This window comes from Ambystoma mexicanum, chromosome 2p (assembly GCF_040938575.1).
Source record: "Ambystoma mexicanum isolate Mex_15411 chromosome 2p, UKY_AmexF1_1, whole genome shotgun sequence".
NCBI classification, from domain to species: Eukaryota; Metazoa; Chordata; class Amphibia; order Caudata; family Ambystomatidae; genus Ambystoma; species Ambystoma mexicanum.
Genome location: NC_090923.1, coordinates 1,406,531,380 through 1,406,545,827, shown reverse-complemented (window position 1 = coordinate 1,406,545,827; position 14,448 = coordinate 1,406,531,380). Strand labels below are relative to the sequence as shown.

The window sequence follows — 14,448 nt, the reverse complement described above, 5'->3', positions numbered from 1 at the left end:
CACGTCAGGAAATGCACTGCTTTCTGCTTCTTTGGAGCCAGGAACAAACGTAGGAAGGTTAGTTCATGCTATATTTTCGTTTTAAAAAGCACAATGGGATTATAATAAGGCCGAAGCTGGAGACGGTATCTAGGTGTCCATTCCGCCACAGCGCTAAGCCACAACCAAGAATGGCCATTTGAAATCTCCAGATGACAAAGGGTGAATGAGCATGTACAGGTAGCATACCTGTGCAGAGGGAATAGTGTTTACTTTGGCCTTATAAGGGAGCAAGGACGTTTAGATGTTATACATTGTTGTGTTCAAATCTGCAGTGTAGCAAGCCATGCAGGGTGGCCAGCAAGGTACTTTGGAAGTATCTGCGCTGCACATTTTCAAAGGCATAATGAGTTTATTTGTGCAAAGAAGAGTGTTGTGCCCAGAGTGCTAGCTTGTCCATGTTGAAATCAAACCGTGTAGTAGTATACATCTACATGGCGTCGAAATCCACATAGTGTTGGCACTTAAATTTTGTAGCAGTATTTACCCAACAGCAAGAACCTCATTGCAGGATGTGTGTGGGGACTGTGGGTGTGCTGCATACAGAGATATCTCTGATGAATGAAAACATTTTGTGGTTGGTCTGTGGCAAAGTATTTGAAGGCTGCAGCTATTAATGTTTGCTGAGGTAACAGCACCCAGAATGGTCCACTGTTAAATGGTGGATAGTTTCAAGAGCCTCTGTAGTTGGGACTGGGCGATATGTTCAGTTTTGGACATTTATTGGTATATTTTCAAAAGCGGTATAGGATTAGACCATATTGTTAACATCGAGAAATGTGTATATGTACATCTGTCACCAATTCAATTAAGAGGATGACAAATATGTCAATGGCTATTTCAGTGCATATAGGGATGTGTATCATACTTGGCTTTTTTGTTAGTATTGCCATTATTGTTGAGATGATGTCCTTTTGAATCGATTGTAATGTTAGGATGAGGTTCGCTGACAATGTTACTTATGTTGCATTTTCTGTTCAGTATTAGTACTGTTGGCATTTCACATGTAGTTTGCTTATAACTGAGCATTTAACACACAAACAATATCAAGATATATATTGGATATCGCCATTCAGCCCAAAAATATCTAGATATGACTTTAGGTCCATATCGTCCAGCCCTATCCGCACTATTGACGTCCTGGAGGGGGGGTGCCATGCTAGGGCACACAGCCAGCAAAAGCACAGAATGCGAGTGAAATGCTAACCAAACGGCTATGGGTGGACATTCTATCTGCCCTTGAAGCCCAGGTCCGAACAGGAGCGTAGACAGAAAGACCTCTGTCTCGTGGAGCGAACGCGCAAGACCTGTGGTGGCTCAGGATACCGTTGACAGTTGCTGAGATCAGACCATGTGAGGGAGCCCATATCCCCGAGCTCTGTGCATGTTGGACTATGGCTACAGAGGTACGTAGCCACAGGGAGAGCCAACGAGTTTTCAGGAGCCTGTGAAACCCGACGGAAGACCTACCGCTACAAGGTAACAAATATTGCGAATAGCTGGGGAACATTCCAGGTTGTGGGTCCCTGCGAAAGCCAAGTGTGCAAATACACTATAGAAGGGGGAGTGAGAGTAATACAAACTTTGTGAAAAATCAATGGAAAAGCTCTTCATGTTACGGGAGCCTGAGAAACCAGAGTATGCAACTAGCACATCAAAGGGGGAACTAAGGAGATATGAATAATTGAATTAAGGCTAAGAAAGCCAAAACGATTGCAGACATTGAACAACCAGGGCGGACCACCACCCAAAATAACTTATGTGAAAGAAAAGAAGCTATCTGAGGACTACAGGTCTTTGGGGAGTTCCAGCACATCGAAGGACGAAAGGACAAACCTTTTGTGTGTGTTACCAAGCAATCGTACAGGAATGGAGATGTTTGCAAAAAACAGTTTTCTTTATTAAAAGGAGAGACTGCAAAGCTTAATTTGGTATCAAAGCTGGAAAGAATATCCTGCTTTAATTTGGACTTCAACATCCACCCTTAGTTTTTGTTTTGTTGGGCAGGGAACTTCCCTAATAGAAATAGGGCAAGTTAGGCATTTGATTCCTTTTCTTTTAATGCAACCCTTGAAACATGACTCGTACTACTCCAAGTCCTTCTTCTGGTTCACCACACTTGTCATTCTCCAGATTAGACATCTGCAGCCTTAAACAAAATTGTAATTTTTGAGCATTCTGGAATCTAAACTGTTTTTATGCTGAGCCCTCCCATGAGTGAAAATATTGTTGCCCCTCCATTCCAGAACTGCTAATATTTTCTATAAGAAGCAGCGCCTGCACTCCCTCTGTGAAGAGCCTCATCCGTTGCCCATGGAAAGCTAGCTTCACAGCTTGAACAGCACTGTTCTATAGTTTCCGTTTTTATATAGAGGTTTTCAAGATGTTGATAGATCTTTGCTTTTTATCTTAGCACGCACATTTTCAAGCTCCATGTGCAAACAGCACAACATTTCTTACTCTCTAGTTGTGTGTCTCTTAGCGTAGATCTGTGCAAGATCTACCTTGCTTCTGCCCTTCAGGCACAATGGTTCAGACAAGTACAGAGCAGTCAGTCCTCGGGCTCCTGCGGATCACTGTGCCGCCCACAAAGCCGACACAACCCCACCCAGTGAGGACAGGAAACCAGAGGAGATGGTAAGAATGTACCAGCGTGTGTCACCAGCGCAGGTCGGGGGGGCAACCGGAACCAGCAAGAGATGGGCGAGTGGAGGAGAGATCAGAATGTCCGTCAGAATGGCATTGAGGTGTGGGGTGCTCATGTACACAAGAGTTGGGTAGTTAGCTCAGGACCTCACAATCCTAATATGTCCTTTGTTCCCAGGCATGATTTAAATTGTAATTTGCTGACACTGTTTAAAAAGCTCAATCCTTGAAATATTCTTACATGATGGTTCTTCAAGTACAAAGCAACGTAGTACACATGACAAAGATGCATCAAATAACAAATGTAGGTTGCTACACTCAAATCTTTTTGTAGTAATTTTTCATGTTTTTTCCCAGATAATTAAAAAGTGTCCGCTACATTGTTGGAAAATGTTTTATCTGTCTGTGACATTAAAATATGCTGTTCTTAAACATTAATTTCAAGCGGTACCCCCAAATCACTCACTCGGGGCTAGGCAAAATTCTACCTACCACCTCCGGGCAGTAAAAGCAGTGCTGTAGCAATAGCTTTTAATATAAATCAACCGTATCCATAAAAAGCATTCCCAATTTGGGGCATTTGACTGATTATACAAATCCAACATTCAACCATGCTAGGGCACAACAACATATGGATCAGGTAAGCAGACCTACCTCCAGACTGAGGGCTTTGCGTTCTAATCTTTCCAACACAGGACACTGATCCACTAATACCAGACCCTTCTAGGGTGCCAATCGCCCCGTCTGAGAACACCTCAGGTAGTGCTTGAATGGACCAAATCCCTTTGTATTCCTGAGACTTCGAAAATGTGCATGATTTCAGCCCATATTTTTTAATGCCCCTTTAGTACACTTTTTTCCCAAATACTTTTGGGGGCTTAAAAATTAGTACATAAAGAGTAACACTAATTCTTAAGCTAGGAATGGGGATAACACGATTGGAGGCGCTTAGGTATCCAATATACAAGACAGCTGCACAGCTGTATGGAAGCTGAGATTTACACCTAAATCTCTGCAAATTGAGAACGTCAAGAGTAGCGGTTCCTGATGTGTGCGCTTATCTAGAAAACCTAGAACAACCGCTGGATGCCGTGAATGCAAATTCAAATTTTTAATTCAATGTCCCAGTTTTCTCTTTGCATATTCCTTGTTTGTCTTTGCCGACATGTGTTTCGGCCCTTGGTCGTTCTCAAGGCATGGCTATGCACAATATGTCAATATACAGGATAGAACAATCAAGCTTGACATTTATTTATTTTATAATTATTTCCCATGCACAATCAAATTAGGTTCCATACATTGTTGGTTGACATTACCATTTGTCCAGAATAGTTGATTTAAATTTTGTGAGGCGAATTTGAGGAAGGACGACAAAATTGTTTGTACATGAAATTAGAACAATCTCAAGGCCAAATAATGAAGTTTCAGTTAAACAAACTTTGGTACATAGTGCTGATGATACACTTGTAGGATACATCTTTAAAGTGTGAATTCCCATACCATTACGAGGTACACAGATAGTTGTGGGCGATGTAGGTCACATGGTCTCTTCACAAATAGTTATAATGATTAACACAACTTGTTTAAATCTCGAATTACAGTGTAACCTGAGGAGGAAGGCTCACCCTGATGCGTGCACTTAATGATGTGTCAGGTCTCATTGCGCCAATCATTGTTATTGCATCTCTAAATTAATAGTTGGCATGCATATTAATAGAGTTGATGTTGAATCTGGTATTAGTTAAGATTGTAACCGTTGTTAAATTGATAGCCCATTGGTGATTGGCATGCTGTGTTAATGATGACAGTACAAGATTATTCACCAGAGTTATATAATAAAGATCAATCTTTGCTGCAGTAGTGTAAATAGCGTGATTGCTATTGGCGTTTCAAAATAAATATATCATTGCAATGGGGTTAGTTTACCGCTTGGAAGCAGCGCCCTGCAGGGACACGGAGGAACAATGGAGAGGCGGCAAGGAGGAGCGGCAGAGTAACCTTTAAAGTAAACGGATGGTGGGAAAACTGGGGGGGGGTTGGAGATTGGCATGCTCCCCTGAAAAGAGCAACCAGTGGTGTGGGGAAGCTCAGGGGGGGAAAGGAGGAGGATCACAAGGAGGATCACGAGGATCATGAGGATGAGGATGAGGATGAGGATCACGAGGATCATGGCTAACCGCGGAGACAAAGATTCACTAGGCGACCGAGTTATGGAGGTAGAGGGTCACATAATTGAGCTGGAGAAAAAGGTACCCGAAATGACACAGCAGGCAAAAAGAGCGGATGAGAGGATAAGGGCCTTGCAGGAATAGTGTGAGGACCTAGAAAATAGGTCACAAAGGGAAAATATCCGGGTCAAGGACCTTAAGGATGGTGCAGTGTGCTCCGACCTGGAGCACTGCATTTGAGAATCTAATGGAGGGAGAACATGGCCGACACATGGTGATAGAAAGGGTACATAGTGTGCAACCAAAGATGGGACCCGGGGGCAAAACCATGGGATATCCTAGTGAAAATGCACAACTATAAAGACAAAACGCGGTTTATGGGAGCGGCCAGAGGGAAGGGAAGAATTCAGCTGAGGGTGCGAAAAAACTATACGATGACCTGTCCTAATCGACACTGGCAAGGAGACCGCTGTTCAAACCACTCAGGAACTGAATAAGAGAAAGATGAGATGCTGGTGGCTCTTTCCAACAAGGCTTCAATTTTGCATGGGCAATGAAGAAAAAACTGCCTCCCAGGTCGAGGATGGACTTGAGGACACTAGGAATGTGCCCCCGAGAATCTCGCTAGGGGCAGGGGATAGTAATATGGAGAACCAGCAGGGGGAAGCATCAGGCAAAGTGCAAACTAGCTGCCAGTGGTGGAGCACAAAAAAGGCGAAGACATGAAGTGGATAAATGAAACCTGGGAAGATGTACTTTAAAGAGGCCTGCAGGACTAAGGTATAGATTTATGCCCGGTATGGAATGGAGATAACGACGGGTGGGGGGATCAAGTATCACACACTGCTTTATAAGTTGGCCATGTCGAGAACCTGTAACATGGATCCAGGGATAGTTATGAGTTGGGGCACATACAACCAGTTTGGAGGGCAACTAGGGGCTGCAGGATAAAACACGGCTTGATCAAGGGAAACCGAGGTGTCCGTGAACTCTGGAGCAGTTACCAGTAAAAAAAAATGTGTAGGTTAGATTCTTGGAGTGTAAAGGGCCTGAACAGCCCAAACAAAAGGATCACGGTCCTACGGGAAATCAAGAAAGAGGCGGCGGGAATAGTCTGCCTTCAAGAGACACATTTGAGGAAGGGAGATGAGGGCCACCTCCGTAGCAGGGACTACCCACTCCAATATTGTGCAACCACGGGAACCAAACGGGCAGGGATGGCAATCCTCTTTCACAAATCATACAGGTAGAGGGGGTCAAGGTGATGCATGACCCCCGAGGGGAGGTTTGTCTGGGTAAAAGGGAAGATGGGAAGCCTTACATACACATGGGCATCAGTATATGCCATGAACCAGGGGCAAGAAGGTGTTTTTGAGAGGTTCCTGGAGGAGTTGAGCAGGTTTGGGGAGGGGGGAGTTAATTGTGGCTGGGGACTACAACTTGGCGGCAGATTAGATCATGGATAGATGGGGCACGCAACAGAGATAATGTCCAAACAACTGAGAACAAGGCTTAAAGAAGAGGGACTTAATGATGTATGGCGGGCACACCGCCCACAGGGAAGAGACAACTCCTTCTACTCACACGCTCACAAGACGTACTCCTAAATAGACTATTATGGCAACACAGAGGGTGGTTCAATCGACTAGAAAGACCCACATAGGGTGGTTCAATCGACTAGAAAGACCCACATAGGGAGAATGACAATCTCGGACCATGCCCGTCTCACTGGAATGGGAGGGAGGGGACCCGCTGGGGATGGAGATTGGAAGAATACCTCCTCAGGGACCATGAAGTAAGGCAGAAGGTAGAGAATGAGATACGCAGGTACACAGAGGAGGGAGGAGGGAGGAAATGGGAGAGGCACTCCAGGGGAGCGGTGGGATGCATTCAAACAACACATTAGGGAACACTTCATAGGCGCATCAAAGCGGTTACATGAAGCAAGGAGTGAGGCAGAGATGGGGCAGGAAAGAGAGATACAGGAACTGGAGAGGACCCACAAGGAGAGGGGGAACAAATCAGGTAACCAGGCAGCTGGCGCATGCGAGAGGGCAACTCAGTTAACAGGTCAGTGGAGAGTATCCACCTAAGGAGCAGGCAGACGTTTTATGAGCATGCAAATAAAGTGGGGACAGTATTGGCGAGACAGATAAGGGCTAGAGAACAGAAGGCGTTCATAAGGAGGCTGGAGAAACCCAGAAGAGGCGAGAGTCCCGGAGGTGGAAAGTGCCTTACTGTGCTCCCGTGATACAAGGAGAAGAGTCATGTAGAGGGGAACAAGAGGAGGACTACGATCTAGAGAAAGACAAGAGAAAGTCGCCAGCAGGCTGAAAACCGTCCAGACGTATACAGTGCAGGGAAAACAATACAATGCACTGGCCATTAAAAATGAAAAGATGGGTTTGGGAAAGAGGATATTGGCTTAACAGTGGTGGGGGTTCGGTGGTAGGATGGCAGTCCCTCCCCACCCCCAAACCCCCATGGCACCTACATTTTGCATATGAAATATGGTGCAGAAGCAAAAAAAAGTGTGCAGTAAATAAATCTGTGGTATGAACATTTGTGCTAAAAACACAATGGGCTGCTTGGAGACCCTGGATGGAGACAATAGCCACAGTGTTGTGCTGAGCTTCTCCTTCCCTTGATGGGAACTGGATGGCACAGCCAGTAGCCATTCACCAGCGATCCATCCCGTTACTGGAGGGTTGGACAGTATTGGCTGCCTGTAGAGGACCCTAATGAGGGTGTGGGAGAGTTGGAGGATGAAATTCCCATTGCGGCTTGATACATTATAGATGACCAGGGTCCAGGAGCGACCTGTTTGAAGCCTAAGAGAAAGACAAAGTCCAGGGGTGACTGGTTGCAAGCTCTGATAAGTTAATGTCCAGAAGGGACCAGTGTTGTGAACAAAGTTGATCAAGATAGAGGAGAGACCGGTCGAGATTCCAAGGGGCTGGAGGAAACCAGGTGTTATGGTAATGCCTAAATTCTAAGAGTTGTAAAACCTTAAACCTTGAGGGGGGGGTAGTCTCAATGAAGCATATAGAAGCAGATAGGCTAGAAGACCAGACCAGACCTAATTGCTAAAAGAAGCTTAAAATTTTTGCTGTAGAATAGGTTTTAAACCTTTTTCTGGGCAAGACCTTTGAACATTAGCTTACTGTAACCAAGAGGCTACAAGACTTCTCAAGTTCAGGAGTTGGAACGTTCATTTGGTCATCTACTTTGGAACTGTCAGCAGTGTTGTAGACTAGGGTGTCTCATGGGGAGAGCAGTACTCAGGAGATTAGGCATTCATAATTTGGAGATTGCACTGCAAATGTCTATGCACCTGGGAGGAAACCCACCTTTTGTAAAATCTCTCTTGCACAGTTGTGTTTGGGAGAATCCCATTTTGGTTAAACAATTGCCCTTAGATCTAAAAGTGTTGAACCAACCTGTAGTGGCTAAATCTGTAACGATGAAGAGTCTAGTAAAAACCCTCACCGTAAGTATCAATTGTTCATCATTACACTGCTTTACCGCACCCGACACAGGCTTTCTGAGTCCTTTTAAGTAGGTATCTTTCTTCCACCCTGCTGCCTTCTGCTGTCAGTCTCACTATGGACCCAGCCCATTCAGCCTGGTTCAGGTTAAGTCATTGGTCCCTCTGCTCGGGGATGCACGTATTGCTTTGGGACTCCTGCACTTGGAAGATAACCATTCTGTCCCTGACCACCTGCACCAGAGGCTAAATCACAGTCTGTGGTGCGAAATCAAATTCATCCTTTATAAATATGGAATTTGGAAGAATCAAAACGATACAGGGAGATCATTTTAGCCACTGACAAAGAATGTTTCCAACACACATGAGGTTTCGAAATCTCCTGGGGATGGGGGCTATTTAGCTCCTTGTTCTAGCCAGGGCGGAGCCTGGAACCAAGAGCTAGCTACCAGGAGCCACCTGTGACTCCCCAGGCAAGTGGTGCCATCCAAACATAGACATGGAATATTAACTGTGTAGGTTTAGAAATGTGTATAAAAGAAAATAAAGGACACGCATAAGAGACATTTAAAGCATGTTGGCTAATGTATAATGACCAAAAAGTTTCATTTTTCATCATAGGCACACGTTAGATTTGCTGTACATGATGCTAGCTCTGGGTCCCCGGACGTAGCTCATGCCTAACAGATGATTCCTGAAACCCAGGAGCTGCCCTTTGTTCCTGTTCAGCAAATCCTAATTCTGACCCCAGACAGATAGTGTTGAAGGTTTGCATGTTACGATTGTGGGCAAATGTTGGGGTTTAACCTTACAATATGATAACATTGTTCATCCAGACAGCAAAAAAGTGAATGGAGAGTCGCATACAGAACTTTCAGTATGTGCTACTGAGGTAGTAAAGCTACATGGTGCTTGAGAAAGTACATGGGATGCCATGCGCCTCAAAGCAGCAGTCAGTGGCTCATACAGTAAGGTCTGTTTTGACTCCAGGTTGGCAAAACGGCTGCCTCTTCTCCATGGAGGAATAGAGTCCTGTAAGTCTTTGTCTGGATTGTGTCGATTCTTTGTGCAGTCTAAGGTGTCAAGAAGCAGCTAAAGGAAGGGATAGAAATTCTCTTGCTCACCCAAATGAGAGATTTTGCGAGTCAACACCCTGCCTACTAGAATAACCATAAAGACATTGTGATCTGCATGAATCAATGTGATGAATGAGGATGCACCTTACTTTCCTTCATTGAGATAAAAGCAGTATTTTACCATCTTCTTTGAGTCTGTCCGGTTAATTGGTCTAAGACCTTTTTATTGGTAATTTCATCTCGCACAAAGATACTTCAAGGTGCTAGAGCAAAGAACAGTACAATTATAGTTGCCCATCATTTTGACCCCAGTGTTGCTGTTCCTGCTGTAATAGGGTCCCATAGTATTGTTTTATCAGGGGCAAATGCAATACCTTTGGGGAAACCGACTATATGAAACTGCTGCAGGTACCCTGGGAGTTGCTCAAATTTAGCCCCCAATGGAGCCTGGACACAAGGATCGTATTTTATTGTCCCTGCTGTGTATTGATTTGTTTGTGTTGTATGTACTTTGATGGCCCTATGACCGAATAAAGTTATTGACTGACAGATATGTATATCATGAAATACCCTACTTTGTAAAGGCATTAAGGCTTGATATAGAAGTAAAACCACACTAAAATTAATATTTACAAATTCCCAAATGCACTGGTCACGACTTCCTTTATGGCACTCGAGCACATAGTTTTACTAGGTTGTGTTGCCAAATGTTGCATAATATTTTATTTTATTACATTTTTCTTAAATCTTTGTTTTTTAAGTGGTGATCCCTTTAGTTGTAATCATCACGTCATCTATGGCAATGAGTACGTTGTAGGTGAGTGATTTAATATTTACTGCTATATTAATTTGCGATGGCTGATATTTTTGAAGCGTTGCATCTCTACAAATGAACCTTTTCATGCAATTTGTAAGGCTTCTCCACATTTGGCGTTTGCTGGATAAGTAACCTTATATTCAGCTCATTAGGAACACTGTTACTTTCACTGCACAAGGCCTACCCAGTACAAGGCATTTACTGCACACTCTTCAGTACCAGCAATTCCTTAAACGTATCTGTCCGTCAGAATTTGTATCAGTATGAGCTGACTTTTCTCAGTCTGAGGACTCTAGGACAGAGCATCTCGTTTTCATCTCTACATATATTCTTACGTGTGTGTGTGTGTGTGTGTGTGTGTGTCGGGGCATACCCTCATTTATGTACAGATTGTGATATGCTGTAAACTACTCCCGCCCCTGTAATGAAAAGTGAATCCTTGTTTTGAAGAGTAAAATTGACAATATTCAACATACAACAACGTTCCAAGAAAAAATGTGTACAGGGATTTACCCTAATGCTAGAAGATCCCAATTTAGCTGTTTCTTAGCTGCTGCCACAAATTTGCTGTGATGTCAACAAATAGAACTTGGTGGTTGCCCCACACCCCCCAAATTTAAACCAGCTTCAACGAATCTGGTGCTGTATTTGAAATTCGAATTTGATGAATTTTTCAGTCTTAATGGATCGCAAATCAAAGTGTATGAATTGCTGTTCCCTTTTCATGTGCATTTAAAAAAAAAAAAACTACAGAATTTCACCATTGCAAAAAGCCGTGTGTACAGCCCGATTGCATGATGAGACGATCATCATCGTGCCAATCTACACCGAGTGGCTGCAGGAGCAGTTACTTCTCCTCATCCCCTTTTCCTGCAAGGTAATCTCCGAAGGGCTTTATGGGTTGATGCTTCACTTTTACCGGGAGCAGAGCAGCGAGCGATCCAAATAACTTTTCTTTCATCCTTCCCTTCTCTTTCTAATTTTGGCAGCATTTCACTGTCGATTGGGGCCAGTATTTCACCCTTACCATAAAAAGCACAGTTGGGCTGTTTGCTTTTGCATTATTATACAGTCCAACATGGCCACCGCCTAATGGGCACCGGAGTGCCTGCGTTGCCTTCCTGAGAATCCTTATTGATTGGCCTGCATTTCGACTGAAGAACCAATCGGGGAGCCTGCAGGTGTAAGCCGGCTCCCCGCAGAGGCCCTAACTAAGGCTTCCTGTCCGGGCCTGGGAGGACCAAGATGGGCCCCCATCTTTACTAAAACGCCCGATCCAGCAGTGCTACTCAGTGGCCTTCTAATTGTTCACATGTGCGTGTAGCACCAGCCTCATGGTTCTTTCAATCTTGCATCATGGCCCCTCACCATGCTGCCGCCTCTGCAACTCACTCCCTCCGACCCCCCACCCCCCAACCCACGCTGCGCACAAATCAAGCTTAATTCATCCCTGCATTTCGGGACAAAGTAAAATATTCCACTACTTTGCATCGGTAAGCTCACCGGATCTCCTGCCCTGGACCACAACCCTCTACCTGGTTGCCTGCTGATTACTGCCTCCCTTGTCTCACAGCCTGACTGGTTCGCCCACCCCCCCCTCCCACATGACTTTTCTGTCTGTACTTCCCTCGTATAGTCTGCTTTCTGCTGCCTATTAGTGTCAAATCCATTTCCTCCTAAGAGCGCCGTAAACATCTGTACCCTCCTTTTTTTGTGCTGTACTATTGCACTTTGGCAAAATCAAATCTAGGTGTGCTTTACTAAATTGCGGCATTCTCCTTTTTGTGCTGTATTAGTGCTCTTTGGCAAAATCAAATCTTGTGCTTTTAAATTGCTGCATCTTCTTTGGGTGCTGCATCTGTGCCTTTTAGGGAAATATGAATCTTGGAGGGTTCTTCAGTCTGTGCATTGACGGTCTTCCCTTGCACACCTCCTCCACTTTGCCTGCCTGGCTGCTAGGCCACTTGGTGAGTTCCTGTACACTGTGCAGCTCCCTTGCCTATATCTCTTTCTCTCTCCCGTGCTACTCCCATGGCGCACGCCATCTCTCCTATCTATTCCAACTGCTTTTCTCTCACGTATCCTTCCTCTCTCACGAAGTCTGCAAGGGAAAAAAAGCAAAACAGCTCTCCTGGACTCTAATCCAGGCCTTCCCATCGCTGACACCTACGTCAATGCCACTTCCAGGCAGACTTTCACAGACATTGTATTGTATTTGGTTATTTATAGCGCTCTTTCCCCATTTGTATAGCCTCAGTGCGCTTTGTGGTTGGAACGCCCTCAGTGACCGTAGTCCATGTGCTGGAAGTTCTAGGAGTTTTAGATTAGGAGATGCATGTGTGCATTTTTGCCGGTCTAGGATTTAGGTGGCTGGTTAGGCTCAACTAAGCAGCCAAAAAAAAGGTCAGGCACATGGGTGGGCAGTGTTGGGTTTTTGGGATAGATTGCTATTGTTGAGAGAGTCGGTGTGTGGCCACCTATACCGAATTTCTTCTCGTTGGTAGTCGCTGTATGCTAGTTGCAGAGTTGTTGAGGTACGTCAGGTGTTTCAGTGTGGACCGCTACATGCGCTGCTAGACCGGATGAGCATAGCCATAGCTGCATTCTACGCTGGATGGATGTTTGGCTGTGCCTGTGTCCACATATGTGCTGTGAGGTATATGTACCATAGGCTTTGAAGTTGTTCGGCTGGAGCAATCTGTGTCCAACGCGGACGCTGTGGTCTCACTATTCATGGTCTCTCTGGTCCGTGGGTCTGGGCAGTGCGGGCGTGTGTATTGCGGGCTGCCACAGCGAAAGCTGCTGGCTTCCCTGGTGTATTTGTTAGGTAGGAATGTTGTTGTGCATTGGGCGACAGTATCTCAGGTGAGCTGCTGCGAATGCTGCTGGCCTCTGTGTTGTAATTGGTGTAAGGGAATGCTGGGTTCTTCTGTGTGGTTTCGAAGGGGGGGGGGGATTGAAGGGGATATTATGGGAAGAGCCAGGATTTTCAGGCCTTTCTGAATTTCAGGTGGTTTTCAGTGTTGCGAATGTGTATGGGTAGGGAGTTCCAGATGATTGGCTCATGGACGGAGAAAGAGGATCCTCCCAGCCTGGAGGAGTTGTGAGGTGGGACCACTAGTCGAAATGCTGTGCATGATCTGAGATTCCTTGAGGGATTGTAGGGGGCGATTTTGTCTCGAAGGAATTCCAGTCCGTTGTTGTGGGTGATGCACATGGCTTTAAAGGTAGTGTGCCGACCAATCTGGAGCTAATGGAGGACTTTTAGTGTAGGGCTGATATGTTCTCTGGCGGGTAGGTTAATGAGCAGGCATGCTACCGCGTTTTGGATTCTTTGGAGTTTCCTTAGTTGAGATGCCCCTCATACCACCACCACCGATGGGAGTACCACGACCCTGTACACCCCCTTAGAAAACCTTCAAAGGTGGTAATGAGCTTCACGTAGCTACTATGAATGCTCGCTCTGCTGTCACACTCCTAACATCTGTCTCCTTCTCGAAGACCTTGACTTGGACGTCCTCGCTCTTACCGAGACGTGGTTCAATGCCAGCTCTGTTACTGCTCTTGACACTCTCCTTCCTGAGGGCTACAAACTCTTCTCCAAACCCAGACCCAACAGCACTGGAGGTAGAGTGGCCCTGATCTTCCCAGATTGGGTTCCTACTTCCATCATTACTACTCAACCCTACTCCTATTTTGAATGCCTCATTTGTAGGCTAGGGGTCTTCCCCTCTTTCTCTGTCGCCCTCGCCACTATCTACAGACACCCTGGCCGAATCTCACTCTTCCTCTCTGAATGGGCTGACCTTGCCTCATCTCTTCAATCTCTTCTTCCAAACTCATCCTCCTAGGTGATGTCAACATCCACCTAGACTCCCCTGAATCATCCACCTCTCAGTTCTGAGTCATCTGTGACTCCCTCCCTCTCTCACCATTCTCCCTTCCGGCCTGACTCACTCGGCTGGCCATTCTCTTGATGTCCTCATCTCTGGTGACATCCTGCTGCCTGCTCCAAAGGCAATATCGTGCCTCTATCTGCTTTGAAAAGTGGGCCCACATCCAAGCCTGCATCACTGGAGCCTCGAACAACACAGCCAAACTTTTCAAAACCTGCAAGGAACTTGCCAATCCACTTGCAGTCTTCACTATTCTCCTGCCATACCAGGCCCTCTGCACTGCAATGGCCTCCAATTTAACATCCAAAACTCAGGACTC

The 14,448-nt window shown here is 45.4% G+C and overlaps 1 protein-coding gene across 1 annotated transcript in view; it reads left to right on the top strand.

Annotated features, from left to right (window-relative positions):
* The window catches only part of LOC138567555 (uncharacterized), a 310,480-nt gene that overhangs the window by 47,174 nt on the left and 248,858 nt on the right, over window positions 1-14,448 (top strand). The gene's annotated exons all lie outside the window — the stretch shown is intronic.